We start from the raw sequence: 26,163 nt of genomic DNA on the forward strand, positions 1-26,163 counted from the left end.
CGAGGTATAAAGCTTTGATGCATGCGTGGATAAGCATAACAGAAAGGATATCTTTTAGGTAGAAGATTGGGAATAGCGAGGAAAAGGGAAAAATAAAAAAAAAACATGTATTAGATTGAGAAAGTTAAATATCGACAGATCTGGTGTGATGGGGAAGAATAAAAACAATAGTTGTATGTTATTTGACCATGTGTCTAAAAGTCCGAAAGAACACACTGATACGAAAATATGGTTGAAATCAACATTAGACATATATCAATAAATGATATATAAAATGGCAAAGCACGCAGAAATTAAGGAATTTAAGCAATTTAAATTGAGATTATTAATTTAGAAACTTAAACTGTCTTTGGAAATTACAAACACGCACACACACACACACACACACACACACACACACACACACACACACACACAATATACTGTTCCGTGATGGTAAGATCAACAAAAAAGTACTCCAGTTGGTGAGAAATAAACATTATTTAATAAACATGAAATATGTTTTATGCGCCACTATTAGTTTCATGTGTTGAGAACATGCCAAACAGTGTTTTATAGCACGTCTGGTGTCCCAGAACAATAATGAGACACTGCTTGCATGGCCTAACCAACAAGAAACAGGACGAGAGTAAAGGCAAGAAGGAAGTATATATAAAACGTGAAAGGTGGAAAAACCGGAAAATGAAAAAGAAATCAGAAAGAAGCGAATGGGGTAATAAGAGGTGTTTCCCGGTGAACGTAATTTATAAGGTTGAAAAGATGGCGGCTAAGAGCCAGTTATTCAATTCGATGAAGGAGACACTTTCCAATTTTCAGGAGGAACTTAACCATATGCTTATAACCGCTGAAAAATTAGGATCTAGATTTTAGTAGTGAATTAGAGTTCTTAAATCGGAAAAAGGATCTGAGTTCTTTCAAATGCGCATAGCTTACAATCTTTTCACACGTTAACATAGGGTGTAGATTTTTCAACTATTTTCCACTTTATCGTAGGTGGTATGGTGTTCGATTTCAAACCCCATACGTGGCTAACCTACTTAGTAGCTTTACTTTGTCCCTGTGATAGAAGAAAGATTTGTGATCAGTATAGTGATTTTCGAATTCTCCTGTACATAGTCCGATATAACCGTTCTTATCGGTTTTGTTATTATCTAGCGTTACTGTAACTTCTGCATCATATATGACAGATTTAATCATGCATCGCTAGTCGAGTGGACAAGTTCCTGGGTCCCGACAGTTACAACTGAAAGTGGGCTCTTGGTGTTGGTCTCGTGTAATGATACTCTTCATTATTGGGGTAACAGCTATATGACAATTTCACTGAGTGCCTTTTAAATATTTTCCTGTACCTGTGATTTTCTGGAAAATATTTGTCTAGGTGAGACAGGAATGTTTTACCTATGTTAGTTTTTATGCTAAGGGAATAGGGAGGGCGTGAACCAAATTATTTTCCTAGGTTTATTTATAATAATTTATTATTATTATTATTATTATTATTATTATTATTCAGTAGTTTTATTTTTATAACGTGCTTTCACTTCACTACCGAGCGCAGCTCTGTGCGCCTTGGGTATGTGCTGTGGTTTGCTGTGGTGCTCTTATGTTTACTGTATTGAAAGTGTTTTGCGTAGAATGTGTACAGTACCCAGTAGTGCAATTTTCTGTATGTTATATATATTTGTAAGTCCTGGTGTTTTTGTTATGTATTTGTCTGAATATTTATTTATTATACCTAAGGCACCTACTATGATAGGAATTGTTTCTGTTTTTAGATTCCACATTCGAGTTATCTCTATTTCCAGGTCTTTGTATTTTGAAAGTTTTTCCATTTCTTTTAGAGAAACGTTGTCATCTGCTGGTATTGATACATCAATTAGAAAGCATTTTTTTTCTTCATGATCTTTGACAACTATATCTGGTCTATTTGCCTTAATTTCTCTATCTGTGTGTATTAGCATATCCCAGAGTATAGTTGCTTTCTCGTTTTCTGTGACCTTTTCTGGCGTGTGTTTATACCATCTTTTTTCTGTTGCTATTCCATAATGTTGGCATAGCTTCCAGTGTATATAGGTCCCAGCTCTGTCGTGTCTGTGAATATATTCCTTCTTAGCCAGGACTGGGCAGCCAGAGATAATATGATTTATTGTTTCTTGTCGATCTCCACATATTCTACAGTTACTTGTTATATTTCTTTTCATTATGTGTTTTTGGTAATTTCTGGTGGGGAGGCTTTGGTCTTGTGCAGCAATTAAAAATCCTTCAGTCTCTGCTTTGAGTCCTGAGCTTCTCAGCCATTGCTGGGATTTTTCTCTGTCTATTTCTTTCGCATTTAGTTTAGCCCAGTATTTACCATGTAGGGGCTTTTCTTGCCATCGTTTTATCATGGTCCGTTGCTGTTCTAGTTTTAGTTTGGATTTCATTTGTTTTATAGCTTTTGTTGTTTCTTCTTCTTCTTCTTCGTATTTGTTAGGTAGATTGATTTCTTGTTTGTATTTGTCAGCTTCCTTAAATACTGAAAACAGTTTTTTGTTTTGCTCGTGTTTTGTGGCTATTTGTATTAGTTTCCCTTGCTTCTGGAGTAGGTATTTTTGCAGTCCTATGGTGGTTATTTTATAATAGTTTTCTAGCTGTATAAGACCCCTGCCACCTTCTGTGCGTTGTATATATAGCCTTTCTATGTCAGATTTTGGGTGGTGCATCCTATATTCTGTCATTATTTTTCTTGTTTTCCTGTCTATTTTACATAGTTCGTTTAGTGTCCAGTTAAGGATGTTGTAGCTGTAGCTTATAACTGGGACAGCTAAAGTGTTGATACCCATTATCTTGTTTTTAGCATTGAGCTCTGTTTTTAGTATTGATCTAACTCGTCTATAGTACTCTTTCTTTATTTTTTCTTTCATTTGTGTATGTTGTATCCTATCTAGTTCATTGACTCCTAAATACTTATATGATTGGCTTTCGTCTAGTTCTCTTATTTCATTGGCTTTATCTAGTGTTATATTGCTACTTTTAACTAATTTTCCTCTTTTCAGGGTTGCTTTGGCACATTTTTCTAATCCGAATTTCATTTCTATTTCTTTGGTAAAGCCGTGTACTGTCTGTAGTAGTGTTTCTAGCTCTTTGTCGTTTTTTGCATATAATTTTAGGTCATCCATATATAGAAGGTGGCTGACTGTTTTTCCATAGCATTTGTAACCGCATCCAGTTCTATTTAGCAATTCTGTTAAAGGTGTGAGTGCCAGGCAGAACAGGAGTGGAGAGAGCGTGTCTCCCTGGAATATTCCTCTTCTAATGGGGATGGCTTTCGTTTTCACAAGTCCCTCTTTTGTTTGGAGCTGTAGCACTGTCTGCCATTTGTTCATTGAGTGCTCTATGTATTTTATGATAATTGGTGCCACCTTGTTTATGGCTAGTGTTTCCTATTATTATTATTATTATTATTATTATTATTATTATTATTATTATTATTATTATTATTATTATCATTATTATTATTATTGTTGTTATTATTAGAGGGGTTACATATTAATTTATCCTTAAAGTCACTTTTAGCTAGGTCATTGTTCTCGAAATTTTTTTTATGGGAAGAGTGGGTAGAAACTCCGTTACTAATGTTAGTTATCAGGTTTTTAAATACAACAGGAGAGTGACAAGGCTGTTTATGTATTTAGAAAAATTTCTCGTTAGGCTTATGATAAGGTTTATGGGAGATGTTAAGGTCTAGGGAAACATTTAAAAGTCAACTTTAGATAGATTAGTAACACTTGTAGTTTTAAGGCCTAATGACTGAAGGTAGAAGTAAGTTGTTTCGTAAATTTATCAAGGGTGTGACAATCACATCCGTTGGAAATATCCAAACTGTCGTCTTTGTATAAACCAACGTCGTGAAATAGGTACTTAGATCTCAATGTGTTTAATACAAAGTGACCCACAAGATAGCAGCGGTAGTGCTATCGTACGACCTCATAGATACATCGAATAATTTATCACTATCCAACCTTTTTACCCACGCTGAGCCCTTACTAAACAGTAGTGTTTTCCTCGCATGCCTGATGAAGTCCAGGTCTATAGGGTCTGTATCAACATATGATTTAGCAAAAACGATGGCTTTATCTAGCAGCGATCTAGATATGGAGGGACAGAAATCTATAATGTCAAACTGAGTGAACCTAGTCCTATTCTTATTCCTATTGTTTTTGAACCAATCTCTTACAGTAAAACTATTATTTCATTGTTGAAGCCTTGTGGTTTCCCTAATTTTATTATTAGTGCTTCGTAGTACTTTTTTTTTAGCTACTAGCCCAATTTCAGACCTCGCTGGATTTAAAAGTCTACAAGTGGGTTTATTATGAAAATAAGTTATTTGGTCTTTTAAAGTAATAATGACTACCCTTTTAGCTAAGCATTCTAATCTATTGCCGATTTTACAACGTTTAACGAGGAATTTAACCTCATTGTTAGTGTCGTTGTATCTCTCTATGTTAACTTTCTTATATTATATTTAGAAACTTATCATATGGCTCATTAGTAACTTCATACAGGTTGTTGGTCTTATAAAATACGAACTTCTTTTTTGAACTTCTAAAGTTTTTAATATCAGATTTCATTTTAGTTTGAAAGGAGTTCTGGTAGTTACGGAATCTGATATTGGTAACAAAGTCAAGGAAGTCTGTCTCAAAAGGGAGTAAGTCTTTAACCGTAGGTGGATATTGACGTGTCCTTCAATTATAACGTTCCGTATAAGTGGGAGCTAGAGTAATATCAAAAATAAGGCTTTCCATCTCATCCATTTCACGACGTCTTTAGCTTTCTCGAGGAGTATCCCGTGATATAGGTTATTCGGTGGTTTATGTATGTTCTTAGCAGAGCATTCCATGAGGTATACATCCCAAATAGTATGTAAATTGGTAAAATCTTTAGAGTGACTCAATTTAGCGAAGCTATAACGTTAGTCATATGTTGGTAGTGTCTGATGATTGTGCTGGGACACCAGACGGGTTATAAAATACTGTTTGGCATGTTCTCGGCGAATGTAACATAACACATATTGTGTTTATGAAATGTATATACATGTATATATATATATATATATATATATATATATATATATATATATATATATATATATATATATATATATATATACATATATATATATATATATTTTAAAAAATAACGTCGACCACTAACGTGGACAATTAATGCGCTAGAAATAGATCACATCTTGTGTCTATTAAGACCTAAAATATATTTCATGTTCAGAACTTTTTAGGTCTTAATAGACACAAGATGTGATCTATTTCTAGCGCATTAATTGTCCACGTTAGTGGTCGACGTTATTTTTTAAAATGTACCTTAATCCCGTGAGATTGCAGATAATATTTCTGAATCTCTTTGATTCTTTAAATGTGCTGGCCCCCTGATAATTAATCGATATTAAATAATATATTAATATATGACTAATTACCAGATCTTATAATATATATATATATATGTATGTGTGTATGTATGTATGTATGTATGTATGTATGTATGTATGTATGTATATGTATATATATATAGTAAAAGAGTAAGGAGTAAGAGTATATATATATATATATGTGTGTGTGTGTGTGTGTGTGTGTGTGTGTGTGTGCGTGTGTGCATGTATGTATATATATATGTATGTATGCATGTATGTATGTATATATAATTGATGGTAGAAAAAAATGATTATTTATGTCATCAAATCGGTGGAAAATTCTCCGCACCAAAAGGCGTTCAATAATTCAGATTTCTAGATTAACGCCATTTTTCTTTTTTTTTTTTTTTCGAAGCATGATAAAATATTTCTCACTTAAACATAAAACACATTGACATAAAACGGTGCGGTGAAATCTCACCTTGAAACTGTTAGAGCTGCATTGGTAATCGATATTACATAGTACTATCATTGATTTGGAATTTAGCTCTTTACACTTGCACTACAACTACCTCTTGTACACGGACTTGCGATTAAGTGGGCAATTACTGGGATCTATACAATTACATTTAAATATTTCTCAATTTTTATTGGTTTGAGAGTGTTTTTTCAGATTATGTAGGTCCACAAACGTGAAAAAAAACCATGTTAAGAACGTTCATCGCATAATGAATATGCAAGCACCATCGACGTCAATAAAATATTTTACTCTGTAATAGCGGACCCATTTGTGGATACGGTCAACAATATCTGTTTCTACAAAAATAGCAGCATCTCAGATTACAGAGCAGTACACTACTGTAGGGAAAATATGAGCTTTGTAGCGTATCAATAATTATTAAGAGTTGAAATATATTATGACCTTGAAGAAAAGGGCCAGTCGCTTAGATGCGTCCCTTGCTATGCTAATAATAGCTAATTTGGTGATAGTGAGAACCAGCAACTAGAGCGATTTGGGGGCGGGTTTATCTGAGTGATACTCACAGTAAAGGGGTTTGTGGTGTAATGATGTTTGCTTGATATGGATACCCTTTGTATTTTCTTGCATTTGAAAAAGACAAAGTTTACCTATCATTGTTCCTGTTTCATTGAGTCAGTGTATTTTATGCGTGTGGTAGTTAAGTTGCAAAAAGATAATGCATGATTAGGAAAGAGTGAAAGGTTGTTTCGTTTCTGTGCGAATGAGTCTTGTTAAGTATATCACTGAGCAGGACATTATTGTATAGAAGGAAAAGTTTTACGGACAACCTCAGATTTGGAGCACGTTGAAATTGAAAAAAATGATTAACAGAAAGAGCTTTGTTATAAATGTAGTAGTATAGAAATACTACAAAAAAGATACCGATCTAAGTGATGAGAGATTAAAGGACCCCATAAGTAGAACGTTTTGATAGGAGATTCGCATTTCAGACAAAGTCAAAAGCTTTGATTAGAGTGACAACATTGCTTTGATAAAATACTTCCAATGCAAGAACTCACTGGTAGATGACAGAAGAGATAATTTTCAAGAGGATCTGACTTAATAGAAACCACATTAGTAGTCATTAAGGAGAGAGCAAGATTCAACGAGTTGGAAGATGTTATTAATAGTGTACTCATTATCATTCAACTACTACCGTAGCTGAATAATATTCTTTAGGCTGCAAGTTACACGCAGCATCTTTCAGAGATTTTCACCAATTCAGTTCTTAACCAAATTGCTACATTTTGGCATAAATAAGTTGAGATTTGATCCAGTAGAAAAAAGTCTGCATCAAAATTTGTAGCAACGTTATAGGAGAGTAAGTAACGCTACCAATCAAGTTTATATCTAAATAACTTTTTGATTTTAGAAGCAAAATATATTTACCTTAGCATCAATGATAGAAAAATGCATGAAGAATTTTATAGTTTTGGTCCCATGCAACAAAAATTTGTATCAAAAATGTTGTGAGGTAAAATATGACAAAAAATATAAGGTAAAAAATTGGATTTCAGTAACATTAACTTTTTAATTTTGAAAACAAACTATATTTTAATTAAGATTAAATGATAGAGCTCAATGAAGTTTTAAAAGAAAAAAAGTTATGAGGGTTTGGTTTTCAAATTTGAGGGTGATAACATAGTTTTGTACGTTTTTTTATGAATATAGTTCTATAAAGGGACTTTTAATATATGTCACCGGCGTCATTGAGGTAAGGAAAAAAATTGTCAATGACACCGCTAATTGACACATTTGACAAATTATTAATTAGCATAATAGCATAGTCTGCAAAAAAAATGGATTACATGGAAAAATGCGAGCAAGAGAAATAATATTCTCAAGATTATAGATCTGGAAAATTACAGGACAAGTTATTACACATGGAAAATTGCAGGACAACTTATTGCATCTGGTAAAGTACAGAACAAGAACAATTTTACTTATCATATTGCAGCTAAGGATAATATTTGAATATTAAAAATTGAGACAATATGACGATATAAAACAGTCCTCCATACTCTACCAACATGCCAAGGACCAATATGGAGGCATCCTGGGTCAACTTGACATCCTCCTTTTATCCAAGCACCCAAAGGACCCAACACTCAGACAAATTCAGGAGTACGTCCTCATAAATGAAACATCCCCAGTAATAAATAGGAAATATACGTAGTAGATATCAAACCCCCATACCCACAGGTAGAGTACAATGTTTAGTGGGCTGTTATGTAGATAAATGTATGTATGTGTACGTGTGTGTATATGTGTATATGCATATGCACCTGCATGTAGGTATATGGATATGAATGTAAACAGATAGACATACAGACGGATAGGTACATAAGTTATATGAACAGTCAAGCACACACACACACTCATACACAAATGAAGCTTGAAACAAACGACCATATATACATACACACTTCACTTCACGCAAGGACACATATGGAGCCACACGTCCACACATATGGAGATACACATCCATACATACAGACACAGTACATAGTTATAAAAAAACTATACACACACACAGACGCACTCAGACATGCACACACAAGGATACAGAGGAACGTACACATATGCAAACACACACACAAACACACACACACACACATACACACACACACACACACAAACACGGACACGCAAACACATGAATATGTAGGCAGAATACATACATGCAAGCTTACCATACAGCTTGAGATACATCTATTATCCAGATGTTACCCTTTTTCAGCGGCAATGTTAAAGTAATCATACACAAACCAATCTCTCGATTCTTATCGTTTTTAAGTTCATTCCATATGATGTGAGCTCAGTCTTTCAACTTTTCATGCTTTTTCTCAAAACCTCTTGACATCTTTTCATCCTTCGCAATCCCAGACATATTTCGAATATAACAATGCACGAACGTAGTACCATATCATACACCTAGTGGTAGTCTACCGAGGTCATTGCTAAATTTCACTTCCTTCGCTCACAATATTTTGTCACCAATTTATCTCTGAGTACTTGATCTTCAGTCCCCTTGTAATTCCGTTTACAATCCTTTCTGCTCAACTGGAACAATTCCATTAACATCATACATTACATCAGTGATTGTTCCAGTGAACAGCTTCCTCACCACTGAAATGCATTATATTGGTCTGTAATTACCAAGAATATTCCCTTCTGAAGCATTCTTCAAACACAGAACTCTTCGTCCAAGAGATATCCACTCAAGAATCTATTCATTTCCTTTGTTCAGTGTAAGAAATTGTTCTACTATTATTTTGTGGCACCTTGTTAGCTTCTTTATCCAGTACTCTTGAACACCACCAGGCGCAGCTACTTTCCTTTCATTCAACTTTTAAATTACTTGTCTTAGTTTCTTTTCAGACCAAAATTTTCCAGTTGCCGATGAGAAAGAGACAATTGTTATTGATATTGTTACTGACGACAAAGTATCTACATAGTTGAATTAATATGAGCGTGTTTTTTCTGTTAGTGCATGCTATTCATATATTGCAATACAATTAAAATTGCTTTCTGCAACGTATTATTTTATACATATTTTTTTGTTTCAATTTTGAGGGCGAGTGGTAAAATCTTCATTACCATTTTCCTCGTTACGTTGGACAAAAAGTGAAGTTTTGTGCCAAATTAAGGCGCAAACCATATTTTATTCCTTTGTTAGGCTCATAAAGAGCGATTTCAAACTGTATGGAATCTGTATGAAACTATTTTTGGTAAAAGCATTATTTTATCTAAAACAACAACAAAATAATGCATTCCATTTGAAGAGGAACTTGCATATCATTTACTTGTTTTCATTAGAGTGGGGTTTCTTTTGTTGAACCACAAACAAACATGCATAACTATTCATATGTGTGTATGTAGGTGTGTGTGTGTATATGTGTGCGTGCGTGCGTATTTGTATATAAACATATACATACACACACATGTATATATATTAGGTTGTTTCACATGAAATGTCGTATTTGAAAGGTAACAATAAAATGTTTCAGAACTGTTAGAAGACTGATTTATATAATCAAAGTATGATCCATGTTCCTTTATGACGCTTACCCAACGTTTCTCTGTCATATATTCCATCTTTAAAAACAAGAATCTTTTGCTGTAATAATCTATCCGAATACTTCAACTGTCTCTTCTCTATTTAATAATGTTTTATTGCTTATGAAAACTCAAAATGTTTAAATAAGCGATGATCAGTAGGAGAGATGTCCGGGGAATCGGAATAATGTTGTAAAATCTCATTATTCAGGCTTTGTAACTTTTGGACCGTAGCTTGAGGAGTGTGAGGGTGTGCATTGTTGTGGAGCAAATTGGGCCCTCTCTATTCACTAGTCTGGGTTGCTTCTTTTACAAATTCTCATGCATACAATCACTTTCCTGGCAATACGATGTTTCTGTCACCGTTTTTCCTTGTTGCAAGAATAAATAATGAATAACTCCCTTTGCAGACCGCCATACAGTGACGACTAAGTTTTAGGATGCAATGGTGGGTTTGGGTAGTGTTTAGGTGACTCTCCTGCATCTAATCACTGTCATGTTCTCCTGCTGTTCTCAAAGAGTATCCATTTTCTCATCACAAGTAATGATTTGATGCAAAAATGGTCTTTTTCCAGTCGAGAAAGCGATAAAGGAGCACACTCCGAGGCGTCTGTTTTTTTTAATCTCGTTCAGGTGATGTGGAACAAACTTATCCGTTTTCTTGACTTTTCCAATTTTTTACAGGTGTCCAAAAACAGTTGTGTGAGATGTTTGGAGTTTTGATGAAAGTTTCCGAACCTTTGTTCTCAGATTTTGTTCAACCAAAGCATTTAATCCATCATGCCGAATAACTTATCTTGGCCTACCCCTTGGTTTATTTTCAAGGCTACATCTTCTGAACGAGAGCTTTGGAACCATCTCTGAACAGTTCTGATGTCAATAAAACCATTACCAAAGGCCCGCTTGATATTCCGTAGAGCTTCTGCAGCAGAGCGACAGACTTTCTACTCATGCGTGAAAATCACTCAACTAAGGTTGTTATAATTTTCATCAGGTCTGTGAGTACGAATTTTGTATACCAATATTGTTGGGAAACAAAATCAGTCAAGATTAAATGCAAGGTATATATAATTGAGTTTTTAAATGACTGAAATAGCAAGTAATTAAAAATGCAACATTTCATGTGAAATAATCTATTATATATATAATCTATTATATATATATATATATATATATATATATATATATATATATATATATATATATATATACATACATACATACAGACAGACAGACACACACACGCACACACACACACACACACACACACACACACACACACACACACACACACACACACACATATATATATATGTATATATATATATATATATATATATATATATAAGCAATGTTAATTCTCTAAATGTATTAACAGTAACTGCACGATAAAGTGAAGTGTTTTCACTTTTTCGATATCAGTGAAGAATTTCACTGGAAAAATATACATAAGGTTGCCAAGAATTTATATCTCTCATCGAAGGTCGGTAGCTATCGGACGCTGACGAAGGGAAATAACCCTGAAACCCGGGTCCGTTCGTGCTACGATCACGATGAGAGGGATAACTTCCCTTGGCAAAACAAACAGGACACAGTAGTGTGTCGATAAGCCAGCTGGAGGAGATGTCCTCCTGGGGCTAAAGCAACAGTAACATCCACCCCTAGGGGTCAGCCACACTTAAGTGGCAATACACTTCACTATATATATATACATATATATATATATATATATATATATATATATATATATATATATATATATATATATATATATTCAAAATAGGGTAAAAATCTTTTACAAGAATATTATCAGGAAGCTAGCGTGTAAAAACATTCATAATGGAAATTTCTATTCCCAAGAATATAATTATTCGTTTATACAGAATAATGCCACACACCAGACTTCCCCCAAAATGTGTTTTTTAGGAGGAAGTCTGGTGTGTGGCATTATTCTGTAGTAATGCCCTTATATATATATATATATATATATATATATATATATATATATATATATATATATATATATATATATATATATATATATATATATATATATATATATATATATAATAGATTATTTCACATGAAATGTCGCATTTCTAATTACTTGTTATTTCAGTCATTTAAAACCTCAATATGTGACCGCGTGTGTATCGTTGGCGATTTTCTTTCTCCGTCTTCCCTTCTTTGGACTTTTTCTATATTTCTGATGAGAGCTCCGCTGGAAACGTGATATCCTCTTTCTTTTCTTTTCTTTCCTGAGCGTCCAATAACATTATATATATATATATATATATATATATATATATATATATATATATATATATATATATATATATACATATATATATATATATATGTGTGTGTGTGTGTGTGTGTGTGTGTATGTGTGTGTATATATATATATGTATAAATAGAGAAAAGGATAAAGAGAACAATGGTAAAGTTAGAAATATATTTTATGGATATATTTTATATATTTCTAACTTTACCATTGTTCTCTTTATCCTTTCTCTATTTATACATACACACGCTAATACACGACTTATAACCCCCAATCCTGTTTATACAACGATTGGGGTGTACAACACTTACTCGGTATTACCTGTATCTTTGGGTTTGGTTAAATACAATACCCTCCTTAACCTTATATATATATATATATATATATATATATATATATATATATATATATATATATATATATATATATATATATCCTTGTTGCTTATTTTGATATATATATATATATATATATATATATATATAGGTCGGGATTATTTCAGTTCCCGCTGTTAATTTTCGCTCGAGGCTTTGATCGACTCGATGATAGTGTAGAAGACACTTGTTCAAGATGCAACGTAATAATAATGAAACTAATGGTGATAATTAGAAATTTTTCACTTATATTGAAAATAATGCCACAAAAATAAAGTAACTCAAGCTACAAATATATAACCAATGAAAATCAATCAAACTTTGACTTTATTATTCTAATTATACATGAGCTAATTATGTACAGATATCTGAGTATACGGGACGGGTGCACGTTTATACATACATACATACATACATACATACACACATAAATATATACACACATACACACATATACGTATATACATACATACATACATACATACATACATATATGTTTATGTATATATATATGTGTTTATATATATATATATATATATATATATATATATACAGAGAGAGAGAGAGAGAGAGAGAGAGAGAGAGAGAGAGAGAGAGATAAGATGGGAGAGATAGTGTGTGCCTGAGATAAAGAGAGAGAGAGAATAAGAAAGAGAGATAGAGAGAGGGCGAGAGAGAAGGAAAAGTAGAGAGAAATGTGAGTGAAGAGGGCTGCGGGACGGGAAAGAGAAGGGAAAATAAAAGAGTTTAGGAAATGGTAACGGGAGAAACAGCGAAAACAAGCGTACACTGTAATCATTAAGATGAAAATACAACAAGGGAATTGAACATATATACATGTATAGTGTTATACAAATATTCCTAGACATACAAATAAACGCACACGCGCACACAGATATACACACAAGAATCCACCCCTTCATCTACCCGTCCATCGATTCATTCATTTATACATACGTTGATACATACAAGTATACGTACGTACATACAGCAGAGTGTACATACATACATCTAGATATACATATATATATATATATATATATATATATATATATATATATATATATGTAATATATATACATACATGCACACATATATATGTATGTATATATATACATATACATATATATATATATATATATATATATATATATATATATATATATATATATTATACACATATATATATATATATATAAACATACATATATACATATATCTACATATAAGTGTACATATATATATATATACATACACATATGTATATGTATGTATATGTATATGCAATACACACACACACACACACACACACACACACACACATATATATATATATATATATATATATATACACACACACACACACACATATTAACAGCATACACCGATGCCCGCATGTTACTAGACACAACCATATAACACATGGTTAAAAATAGAAAATAAATATAAAATATGAAAAAAAATATCAGAGAAGCCCAAAATAAAACGATGCCAGGTTGGGAAAGGCGTGGAGGATTGCAAGTGGCACATTGCAAGTAAGATAATAAAGAACCAGGGAACCAATAGACCATTGAAAATATGTCAATGGTGTTTGGATGGAGTAAAGGAGGGACTGTAAGTCAAAATGATGTAAAATTACTCTTAGAAGTTAATGATAAAAATAATTTCTATTATACATGAAAAGTGAATAACTTTAATAATAATTTCTTTCATTTACCGCAGAACAGTGGTTAATGAAGGCGATAAGCTAAGTACAAATTACAAAAATGAACTATGGAGAATGAAAACAAATGAGTACAGAAAAAATAGAAAAAGTAATAAATGGGATGTCCCTGTTGAGTAAGAGTCATCTAAGACCAATCAAAAACACTAATGATTCAGAATTATATTACTCAGACTACTAAGGGAAAAAGCTACCTCCTAGTTGTGTTATGTAGAGTACAGTTCTGTGACGAGGTTGGTTATTCTCCTTACTTTCAAAACCTCATTACAAATGGCTACTACCAATTTTTTTTGTTAGTTAATTTAGTGGAGGATAGCACTTCACAATCCGACCTCTTCATCTTGTGTATGTGGGAGTTGAATTCATAAAGGTTTAATCGAAGAGAAATATATCTTCAGCTATTTCAGTCTACTTCACTGTGAGGCAGTTTCAGCTGGGGCCATCACATCGAGGACTTTCTATCCTTCTCGCCAATAGAAGGTGGTATGGTAACCTTTACAGCTGGTACATCGATAGATGGATCCTTTGCACACACGGGGACAGCTGTTCGACAAAACTTTCATGTCTGATGTAAAGTTATGCTCTGATGCTGAAAGATTTAGTCACTCTGCATGCATCTAGGAGAAACCTGACTGATGGCAACACCATATCTAGATCATATTAATAGAGTTTACTCTGATTTACAACGTTCCAATTTAGCACTGGCAGGTCAGTGAATGTTGAGAGGTAATCATGGTTATGTATTGAGAATTTTATATATATTGTAGGTTTATTTTTTTCCCAATGACATCAAATGTCGCTTCAAGGATGTCATCACACTTGTCCACAAATATCATTTTATACAATGCCAGAGTTGATGGCTAAACCGTTGCATCTCCGACTGATGTAGTCCTGGAAGCGCACGACAGCAGGTCAAATAGCAGATGCCCGATCTTGAGCTGTTCCTTCCTGGAACAGCATCAAGAGTCATTTCAGTTTCCCGAGGATAGATCGTGGCTGCACATCATCAGCTACGAAATAACGGCAGACGGTGATGGCAGCAAGTGTACGTTTGACCAGTAGAACATTTACCTCTAACAAGAAGCGAATGAATAGATGATCTACAATGGTCAAATGTAATCTGGAGCAAGAAACGACAGTCACGCTGTTATTTATACAACGGTGGCGATCTAAGTATTCAGCATTTCTGCCTGAACTTTCCCTGGATACCAAACATTTTCTCTTACTCTATTTCCCGTAACTCTAGATGCAATAGAAAAGAAACGAATTGCCGTTGATCTTTCAGTTGTGGAGGTCACAACTGAAGTTTTAACCGCAATTAAATCTGCTTCTTTCAAAATAAAACCTACAATATTTTGTACCATGTAAAAATATTTTCTGTAAATTAAATTGACAGTGAAATATATAACGTTCTAACAAATTCATATCGCTATTTTCAAAAGACACGTACGTTCTATATCTAATTTAGAAGAATGTATGAGAGATAATTAGACCAAAGGAGATATCAATTTCGAAATAAAATAATTTTGTAATTATTTGTTTCTGTACGTGTGTATGTATGTATGTATGTATGTATGTATGTATGTATGTATGTATGTGTGCATGTATGTATGTATGTATGTATGTATGTATGTGTGCATATATGTATGTATAGCTGGCTGGCTTGATGCATGCACGCATCCATGCACGCATGCATGTATGTATGTATAAACAGAGAGAGAGAGAGAGAGAGAGAGAGAGAGAGAGAGAGAGAGAGAGAGAGAGAGAGAGAGAGAGAGAAAGCAAAATAAAAGCAAATATGATTATGTCAGATAACAGAACGTTATCATGAATTTTTCCTTCTCTCGATGCCCCTCTTGAATCTATGAATTAAATTCCCTCCCAGATTTTAAATAAAATCTAAAATATGATTTTAGTCTTTTTATTGAATATGAATTAGTCATATTATACAAAATATATATAATTTTATATGTAATCACATTATACAAAAAGTGAGATACTTGACATTGCTTCTTAGCAAAACAAATTTTGTTATTGAATATGAATTTGTCACATTAATTAGTGATATACTTAACACTGGTTCTTAGCTACAGGTTCTTGAATGCATGGTTGAATGCCAGAGAGTGCACAATATAAGTCTCTTTCAACGTTCAGCCTGTTTCTGTACTTGGTCTTGACAGCAACGAGCGTGGTAAATGCAGTTTCACAAAAATGCGTAGATCCAAACAGCTAAAATCCGAAGAGCCTGATGTGAGATCAGAGGATAAACAAGAAGGTACTTGATCCAGAACGTTTCAAGATACAGTTCTATGCTGGGTTGAACTTCAGCTCAAGAAACTCTTCTTGCACTTCATCCAAAACAACAGTCACTTCACACTTAAATGGGTTCCTGATGAATTTCCAATCTTCACGCTTTTTATCTACATCTTACTTGATCGAGAATTTGATCTTTGGTGTCTTGATCCTTCCCTTGACTGTATCGTTTGATAGTGAAATCTGGGAAAGCTTGTTTGTCCTATATTTTCCTAGAACACGATGAGTGATTATTTGTTTCTTTAACTCAGAATAAAGGTTACCGTGAATGAGAGCAGAATCCAAGTAACTAAAATTGGCTGTATTTTCCTGCTGAATTCGACATTTTCAGCGGTCGAGTTTGGCCATGAAAGATCGAATGGTGTCGTGGTGCGTGAGTATGTTAATGTTTTTCCCTTATAGTTTAAGGTCGAGAGCATTCAACGCTTCGAAGATGTCTACCAGGTAAGCTAGACATAGCTGAAAGCCTTCAGACTCGAACTTGTCATGGAGATCTGCCTTCTGTTGCAAATCTAGAAACATTGCTACTTCTCGTCGTTCAAAAGCCGTTCAAGCATGTCCCTCTTTGACAGCCAGCGCATGCATGTGTGAAAAAGCACTGCTTCATGTTCAGATTCCATATCTTTGAACAACAGTTTGAAAAGACGACTGTTTAAGGCTCAACCTTTAACAAAGTTGACAACCTTGATTGCCACGTTTAGGACATTTCTCATTTCAATAAGTAAGGTTTTGGATGCTAAGGCTTCACGATGAAGTATGCAGTGTGTACCTACAACACATGGATTTTTTTCTCTCATCCTAGTATTGAATCCAGACTGCAGACCAAGCATGGCTGGGACACACTCCTACCAGCGAATCCCATAAAAGTTAGTTTTCATGAACGAAGTTTGATACATCATGAAAAATAGCTGCTGCTGTTGGTATCCATAGGGTGACAGAAGAACATTTCTTCTTTTACACAGTTGTCTGACACAAAACAAACATATACCAGTAGCTGAGAACGCTGAGTAATGTCAGTCGTTTCGTTACACTGGCTGGCAAAAACAGGAGAATCTCTTACTTGATCGAGAATTTGATCTTTGGTGTCTTGATCCTTCCCTTGACTGTATCGTTTGATTGTGAAATCTGGGAAAGCTTGTTTGCCGTATATTTCCCCAGAACAGGTTCTGCTGCACGGAGTAGACTTGGTTCTATGAGAGACTCTCCGATGTTATGGCTCTTCTTGCTCTTTGCAATCAACATGGCGATCTCATAGGAAGCCTCAACAACCACTGAAATTTGTTGCCGAAATGCCCCAATACCGTCCAACTTAGCTTGCTTCAAGGAATGTCTTTTTGTTTCAAAGAATGCCTTGGGTCTTGTCTGCAAGAGCAGGATGTGTTGTCTGAAAGTGGCGTTCCAAACGTGAGGGTCGCATTCCATCATTGCTCAAAGTTTTGTAACACACACTGTCTGTGTCACCCTTATGGAGGGACACGAATCTAAATCTAATATATTCGTCAAGATACTTTCGTTTCTTTGCACTCCTTGAGAACTATTTGATGTGCAGTGGACAAAACAAATATGTGAACAAAAGATAAGGTACGTGTAAGGTAGTGTCAAGGCTCAAGTTAGAACGCTTGGAGTAAAAGGCTCTGAGAAAAATTTAAACCAAAAATTTGAAATAAAAGTTAAAAGAAAAGTTATACGAAAAATATGTATTATAAAATATTGTATTTATTTGTACGAAAATATGAAAAGAAGTTCTTTTAAAAAAGAAATGATTTTGCATAGCTTTTAGTTTTACCTAGTACATTCTGTAATATTTAAATCTGAATTTTAGTTTAACATTTGGCTTTATACTATAACATATTTTGTTATTAAAAAATTTACTATATTTTTAACATAAACATTTAATATTAAAAACTTTGGTTTTATTGTTAAAATCTTTTCTTTTTCCAATCCGTGTTTTAATTGTTTTGAGACTTTATCAAATTGAACGATAGTAGAACCTATTACATACTTTTTCTTTTACTTGCTATTTTTAACTATATTATACTTTTCATCTTGCTAAAATTTAAAAATAGTTTTCAATTTTTAAAATTAAGTTAATATTTCTTAGTATGTTACTATAATGAACTGATTATGTTACAGCATGTCTCTTGATTTTCAAGAATCACATTATTTCATGAACGAACTATGGATCAAATTTGTTTATAATCTATTAACAGAAAAAAGGTGTTTGTCTTTACACGATAATGCCTAAGCTTTATACCAGTGTGTCTTAACCTAAGTCTTGCAAAATAAATAAATAAATAAATAAATAAAATAAATAAATTACAAAATAATGGTAAATGTTAAAGCTACAATTCAGAATTAGTGAGGGTTTTGAGGGATATGAAGTGGGGTTAATAAGTACAGAAAATGGTAAGCGGAGCTAAAACAGTGGAATAAGAAAACTAAAGGCATACGACAATACTTTTGCATTTTTCCATAAACTTCTCATTATTTGACCATGCTCTCGTTAAGAAAATAACTAATGTAATTAGAGAAATACCTGCTTTTTTTCAAGGGCTCGCGCCCTCCTTGAAAATTGCTGACCCCTCAAACCCAGGGGACACACCCAGCAGGTTAAGAACCACTATCTAGAGATTTTATCATAATTACCAAGAGATACTTAAAAGTAGCTCCACTTAAGAAGGGGAGATCACCTCAAGAACCAAGAATTTTCTAAAATTAACATGTTAGTGACAAAACGCAGAGGCTTATTGTCTGGAGGTAACAGGACAGTCATAAATACTTTTCTAGCTCAGCAGCCGTCATCAACGCAATTGTCCGACTTTAACTCTTGTAGCCAAAGGACTAAGATTTATACAAAAAAGAATAGAAAACATTTCTCTCCAGGGAAATTTGCGTAATTTAAACGAAAATAGAGCTAACGGATATAATTCAAAGTGGCATGTACTTAACATACACAAATACAAGTGACAGCTAGCATACGACATAACTTGTTGACATAACTGTGTGTATACACGGAAAATACTAATATTGGTTTCAAATTTTGGTACAAGACTAGCAGTTTGGGAAGTGGAACCAAGTCGATTCAATTGACCTCAGTGTTCAACTGATACTTATTTTATCTACCCGGAATGGATGAAAGACAAAGTCAACCTCTGTGGAATTTGAACTCAAGCGTAGAGATGGACGAATCGATGTTAAACATTTTGCGAGGCGTGCTAACGATTCTGCCAGCACTTCACCTTAGTACGAATATCAATATTATAATGAATAATAATTTACACTCAAACACAACATTGTATTTCAGTTGAGACACAGTTCCATCTATCAGCGGAGAAAAGAACTGTATAGACGTAACATTCTTAAATGATTGCATCCATAACACATTCTTATACGAACCATTCCAGAAAATCGAGACCAATCACGCACAATCATCTTTTCATACAGACATATACAGACTATCTCAACACCTACGCAAAATCTATAAACCCAAAACGTTTCACAACACCTTAAAGCACATATTCACATGGAAAACCAACCAACCCACGTGCACATTAATCTTTAACTTGCGCAAATTTACTGTAAACACGTCCATGTGCAGTATGAAAGAAAGACAAAGAGCAACGTACACCATACAGTACATAAACATCCAATTGGATGCCGACACCCATCATAAAAAATAAGAACCAACAGTATATAAACACGCACAATATCCTCCTTCTATATCTCTCTCCTCTCACATGTACACACGCACACACGTGCACATGCACACACACACACATGTATGTATGTATGTATGTATGCATTATGTATGTGTGTGTATGTTTGTATGCATGTATGTTTGTGTGTGTGTATGTATATATGTATGTATGTATGTATGTATGTATCTATGTATCTATCTATCTATCTATCTATCTATCTATCTATCTATCTATATCTATCTATCTATCTATCTATCTATCTATCTATCTATCTATCTATCTATCTATCTATCTATCTATCTATATATATATATATATGTATATATATATATATATATATATATATATATATATATATATATATATATATATATATATATATATATATATATATATGGATAGATAGATAGATGGATGGATAGATAGATAGATAGATAGATAGATAGATAGATAGATAGATAGATAGATAGACGTAGATGTTATGCGCGCATCACCCACACACACACTCATCAATATAAAATATATACAATTCGGCCTCAAAAACAGACAGTTATCCTAACACCCTGTAAGCACATTCAAAAAATAAAGAAACAAACATCTTAAAACAGGTAATAAAAACTGACAGCATACACGCACATGCAGTAATAAATATATAACATATGACGACATAGACACGGTACAACAACATGCGCACGCAAAACATAATGACATACACGTACAATGGCAATATGTTAATGTACAAAAATGCAAACAGCAAATTCATACGCACTCATATTCAACTTAGACATAAATTCATTCTCACGCACTGTAAATATACACATAGAAACACTGCAAACATAAAACAAGACAGGCCTCGTATTTAGTATAACTTATACGTTATATAGTATGTTATGTGAACCAGTGATTCATTCGTTGGGACACTATTTGAACACAAATACCGAATAAAAAAAAATTATTGATAAGAAAAACCGATGAAATTACAAGCACACATATTTTAAGTTTGCACACACGCTCACACGAAATCATAGTGAACAAGAACCAACTCTCACATACGCTCAAATTTACATATAATTACAACAAATATAGACGGACAAATATGCTCACGACTATAAGAGCAAACAGTCACACACTCCAAATCATGAATTCTACTATAAAAAATACTGACAAGCTGGCAAACAATAAACGAGAATACAAACAAAATTATACACCTTATAGCTATGTGATCAAGAAGCTCGCTTAGCGACCACAAGGTTTCGGGTTCGGTCCCACTAAGAAGCATCTTGGTCAAGTGTCTTTCATTGTAGCTCCGGCTGAATTTGACAGATGGAAACTGTTTAAGCCTGTTATATCTATCTATCTATCTATCTATCTATCTATCTATCTATCTGTCTGTCTGTCAGTCTTTCTGTCTGTCTGTTTATCTACCTATCTATCTGTGTGTCTGTGTGTGTGTGTGTGTGTGTACCAGTGTCCGTGCATGCATGTGTGTGCGTCTTTCTATGTGTTTGTTGCCCACCACTGCTTGACAACTGGCGTGAGTTTATGTTCTTGTAAATTACCGGTTCGCTCAAAAGAACGATGAATAGACTTATATATATTGGGTCATCCCATAAATAATGCGTTTTTTTTCAATTGCATGAACTAAAAGTCGGAAGGGGACGGGATAAACTACTTCCATCAACTTGCTATAAAAAACAGGTAGTAATTTTACCTTGTGCTTATTCCTAGTGCAAGTTTTGAAGAGTGCAGTACGATTTTAATAGCTATTTTTTCAAATCTCTAATGGAAGTGACAAAGGAGCATATCTGGCATATTTTACCTTATGAGTTCAATAAAGGCAGCAATGGAACGGAAAGTGCGAGGAATATTAATATAGTATATGGGGATCGGAAAATAAATGTAAGCCAGTGTCAGCGGTAGTTTCAGGAATTCCGAGCCGGAAACTACAGCCTAGAAGACGAGCCACGTCCTGGAAGATCTGTAGGGCTCGACAAACAAAAATAGTTATTTTTACTTTGTAACATTTGCAGAGACCCACATATTCAATGGAGGAGTGTTTAGTCGATTAAATTGGTAACTGGTGTTAACTGTTATTGCTGATTTCAATCGATAGATCCCCAACATAACTAAATCCTTCTACTTATTAACACCACTCGGATTGATTTCACCCTGTTGCTTCTTCATAATCATTACATTGCTGCCATTGCATTGTTGTTTTAGTGTCTCGGTAAGTATATTTAGACCAGTCAAGTACCGAATCAATTAGATCGAATATCATATACTCCGAAATATATAACACTGTGCGTATTTAAAAATAAATGGAGACAAAACTCAATGCTTTGTAGCTGTCATTTGTCCGAGTGATCTTTTGCTTTCGGTCTTCTTTTTAATCTTGTTTTATATATTTATTCCGCTTCAATAGATTTTGAACTGTTGAGCTTCTTTATGTAAAGCCAAGTGGAATATCAATTTCCTATCATTCTCCTAAGTGAAGTATGGCGGAGGGTGCATGTTACTGAGTGTGGTATCTGTGTGCAGTAGTGTTAGAGTGTGTGTGTGCGTGTGTATGTTTGTGAGAGAGTGATGAATGCATGAAGATTACAATTGTTATTCGTGTAAGCATATTAATAAAAGTATGCTTGACGTAAATACATGTATCATCAACAAGGGTAGGTATATTTATTTACCATCAATAAGGGCACGTATATTCATTTATCGACACGACATGTATCATCAATAAGGCTAGGTATATTTATTTATTAACCAACCACTTGGGTTATCCCAGAAATGGCTGTATGACTTCATATTCATCTTACCCTAATTACATTATTCTAAATGACTGGAGATGCTCGTTCTGCCTTGGATTTGATTTTTCCTCATAATATATATATATATATATATATATTCTCTTTTACTCTTTTACTTGTTTCAGTCACTTGACTATGGCCATGCTGGAGTACCGCCTTTAGTTGGGCAAATCGTCCCCAGGACTTATTCTTTGTAAGCCTTGTACTTATTCTATCGGTTTATTTTGCCGAACCGCTAAGTTACAGGAACGTAAACACACCAGCAACGGTTGACAAGCGATGGTAGGAGGACAAGCACAGACACACAAATATATATATATATATATATATATATATATATATATATATATATGCATATATACGACGTGCTTCTTTCACTTTCCGTCTACCAAATCGACTCACAAGGCTTTGGTCGGCCCGAGGCTATAGTAGAAGACACTTGACCAAGGTGCCATGCAGTGGGACTGAACTCGGAACCAGGTGGTTGGTAAGCCAGCTACTTACCACACAGCCACTCCTGCGCCTATAATTTATATATATATATATATATATATATATATATATATATATATATATATATATATATATATATATATATATATATATATATATATATATATATATATATATATATATATATATATATATATATATATATATATATATATATATATATATATATATATATATATATAAGACTGTTAACAGATACTATATATTTTGTAAAATTTGTTTTATAAAAGTATATATTTAATATATATATATATGTATATATATATATATATATATATATATATATATATATATATATATATATATATATATATATATATATATATATATATATATATATATATATACTATTTATCTATGGTTTTTTTCATACTGAACTACTTGGCAGAATTGTTAATTATTAATTCTATTATTAATTGACGATTCTCTGCCCTTATTCTTGTATATATATATATATATATATATATATATATACAGGAGCTGGACAAAATTATGGAAACACCTAACATCATAGCATCATAATTTTGAAATATCTATAAAACCGTCAAAAGCTTGTTTATTTTTATGTTCTTTGATTTATTATTAGTGTTGCTTAATATGTTTTGCTAAAATTTCTGTTCCTTTTCAGATATCATCAGAAAAAAGGTAATTAAAATGACAGATCTATCGGACTTTCAATGAGGTAAAATTGTTGGTGCTCGTATGGTAGGCGCCAGCGTAACGAATACTGCCGAAATGTTTGGCATATCAAGAAGTAATGTCTCGAAAGTAATGACAGTCTTTGAGAAAGAGGGAAAAACCTCCTCTTCGAAACAAAACTCCGGAAGAAAACCAAAACTTTCAGATAGGGACCATCGGATTCTTGCGCGGATTGTTAGAGAAGATCACAAAAGTACAGCTCCCAAAATTGCTGCAGATCTTAATGACCATTTCGAGAACCCAGTTTCCACAAAGCCTGTTCACCGAGAACTGCACAAAGCCGGATTTCATGGGAGGACTTCAATCAGAAAACCACTACTTAGAAAAAGAAAAAAGAAAAAAAAGGAAAAAACGTTGTAAAGCGTTTAGAGTGGAGTAAAAACCTACAGAATTGATCCCTAGAACAGTGGAAGAATGTTATTTTCTCGGACAAGTCATCCTTCACCTTATTTCCGACCACAGGTCGACCATACGTGTGGAGATAGCCAAAAGAATTATTTGACCCAAACTGCCTCCTTCCGACTGTTAAACATGGAGGAGGATCTGTGCTGATCGGCGAGTGAAGGGGGGGGGGTTATCTTGGAAATCAGCCGTCCCAATTGTTTCCCTTCATAGCAGAATTAATAGTCAAGACTATTTAAGCATTTTATCTGATCACATTCATCCTATTGTTGCGGAACTGTTTCCGGAGGGAAACGCAGTCTTTCAGTATGATAATGCACCAAATCACACAGCTAAAATTTTAACTGAATGGCACGAGGAACATTCTTGTGAAGTTGAACATCTTATCTGGCCATCACAGTCCCAGATCTCGATATTATTGAACATTTATGGTGCATTTTAGAAAAACAAGTAAGAATCGATATCCTCTACCATCATCCCCATGGAGACTGTTTTAGCTGAAGAACGGACACAAGCTCCTTTGAAAACATTTCAAATTTTGTACGACTCCAGTCCTCGTAGAATTCAAGGTGTAATTACTGTCAAAGGCGGTCCCACTCCGTATTAAAATAAATTTGTCTGAAATTTTAAGGTTTTTCCATTGTTTCGTCCAACTCCTGTATATACATTAATTCTATATATATATATATATATATATATATATATATATATATATATATATATATATATATATATATATATATATATATCTGTAAAAATATGTGACACTTATTCGGTAGCCATGATAAACCTCCGAGTTTCGGATGCCGGGGTGGGAACCCACGCCAACATCTCTTCAGTTATCTGGCCATTGAAAGTTCCTGTGAAAAATGACCGTTTAACAAAAGAGCTATAGACGTGAGCATTTTGTCCGCGTACTACTGTTTCTGACAACTTGCCGCCTTAATAAATTGTTAATAATTGTTTCAAATTTTTATTCGATGTCAGCACATTTTAGCTGCCATGATTAGTGAATGTCATCGACATCAGTAATTGACTTCATTCTATCGACTGCCAAGTGATAAACGAGAAATTTGACCTTGACAGTAAGAAAAGAACGTACAATTTGTCGAAACATATATCACAAAGCATTTTGCCTTATGCTCTACTGATTCTACCAACCTATAAATATTGGTTTCAAATTTTGGCACAAAGCAAACAATTGCGGGTAAGTAAGTAAGTAAGCCGATTACAATAATCCCGGCGCTCAACTGGTACTTATTTAATCAATGCTGAAAAGATGCAAGCCAAAGTCGACCTCAGCGGAATTTGAACTCAGAACGTAAAGCTGACGAAATGCTGCTAAGCATTTTGCCCGGCGTGCTACCGAA

The 26,163-nt window shown here is 33.7% G+C and overlaps 1 long non-coding RNA gene across 2 annotated transcripts in view; it reads left to right on the forward strand.

Annotated features, from left to right (window-relative positions):
* LOC149137262 (uncharacterized) overlaps positions 1-25,423 on the forward strand; it is a 31,753-nt gene extending 6,330 nt beyond the window's left edge. The window contains exons 2-3 of one of the 2 annotated variants that reach the window (XR_016240797.1): positions 10,806-10,978; positions 24,321-25,423. This is a non-coding gene — a long non-coding RNA (uncharacterized LOC149137262). The remainder of the gene's footprint in view (positions 1-10,805; positions 10,979-24,320) is intronic. The other variant, XR_016240798.1, reaches the window with a different exon arrangement.
* Positions 25,424-26,163: the final 740 nt, after the last annotated feature.

This window comes from Octopus bimaculoides, chromosome 2 (genome assembly GCF_046866305.1).
Source record: "Octopus bimaculoides isolate indiv1 chromosome 2, ASM4686630v1, whole genome shotgun sequence".
Classification (NCBI taxonomy): Eukaryota; Metazoa; Mollusca; class Cephalopoda; order Octopoda; family Octopodidae; genus Octopus; species Octopus bimaculoides.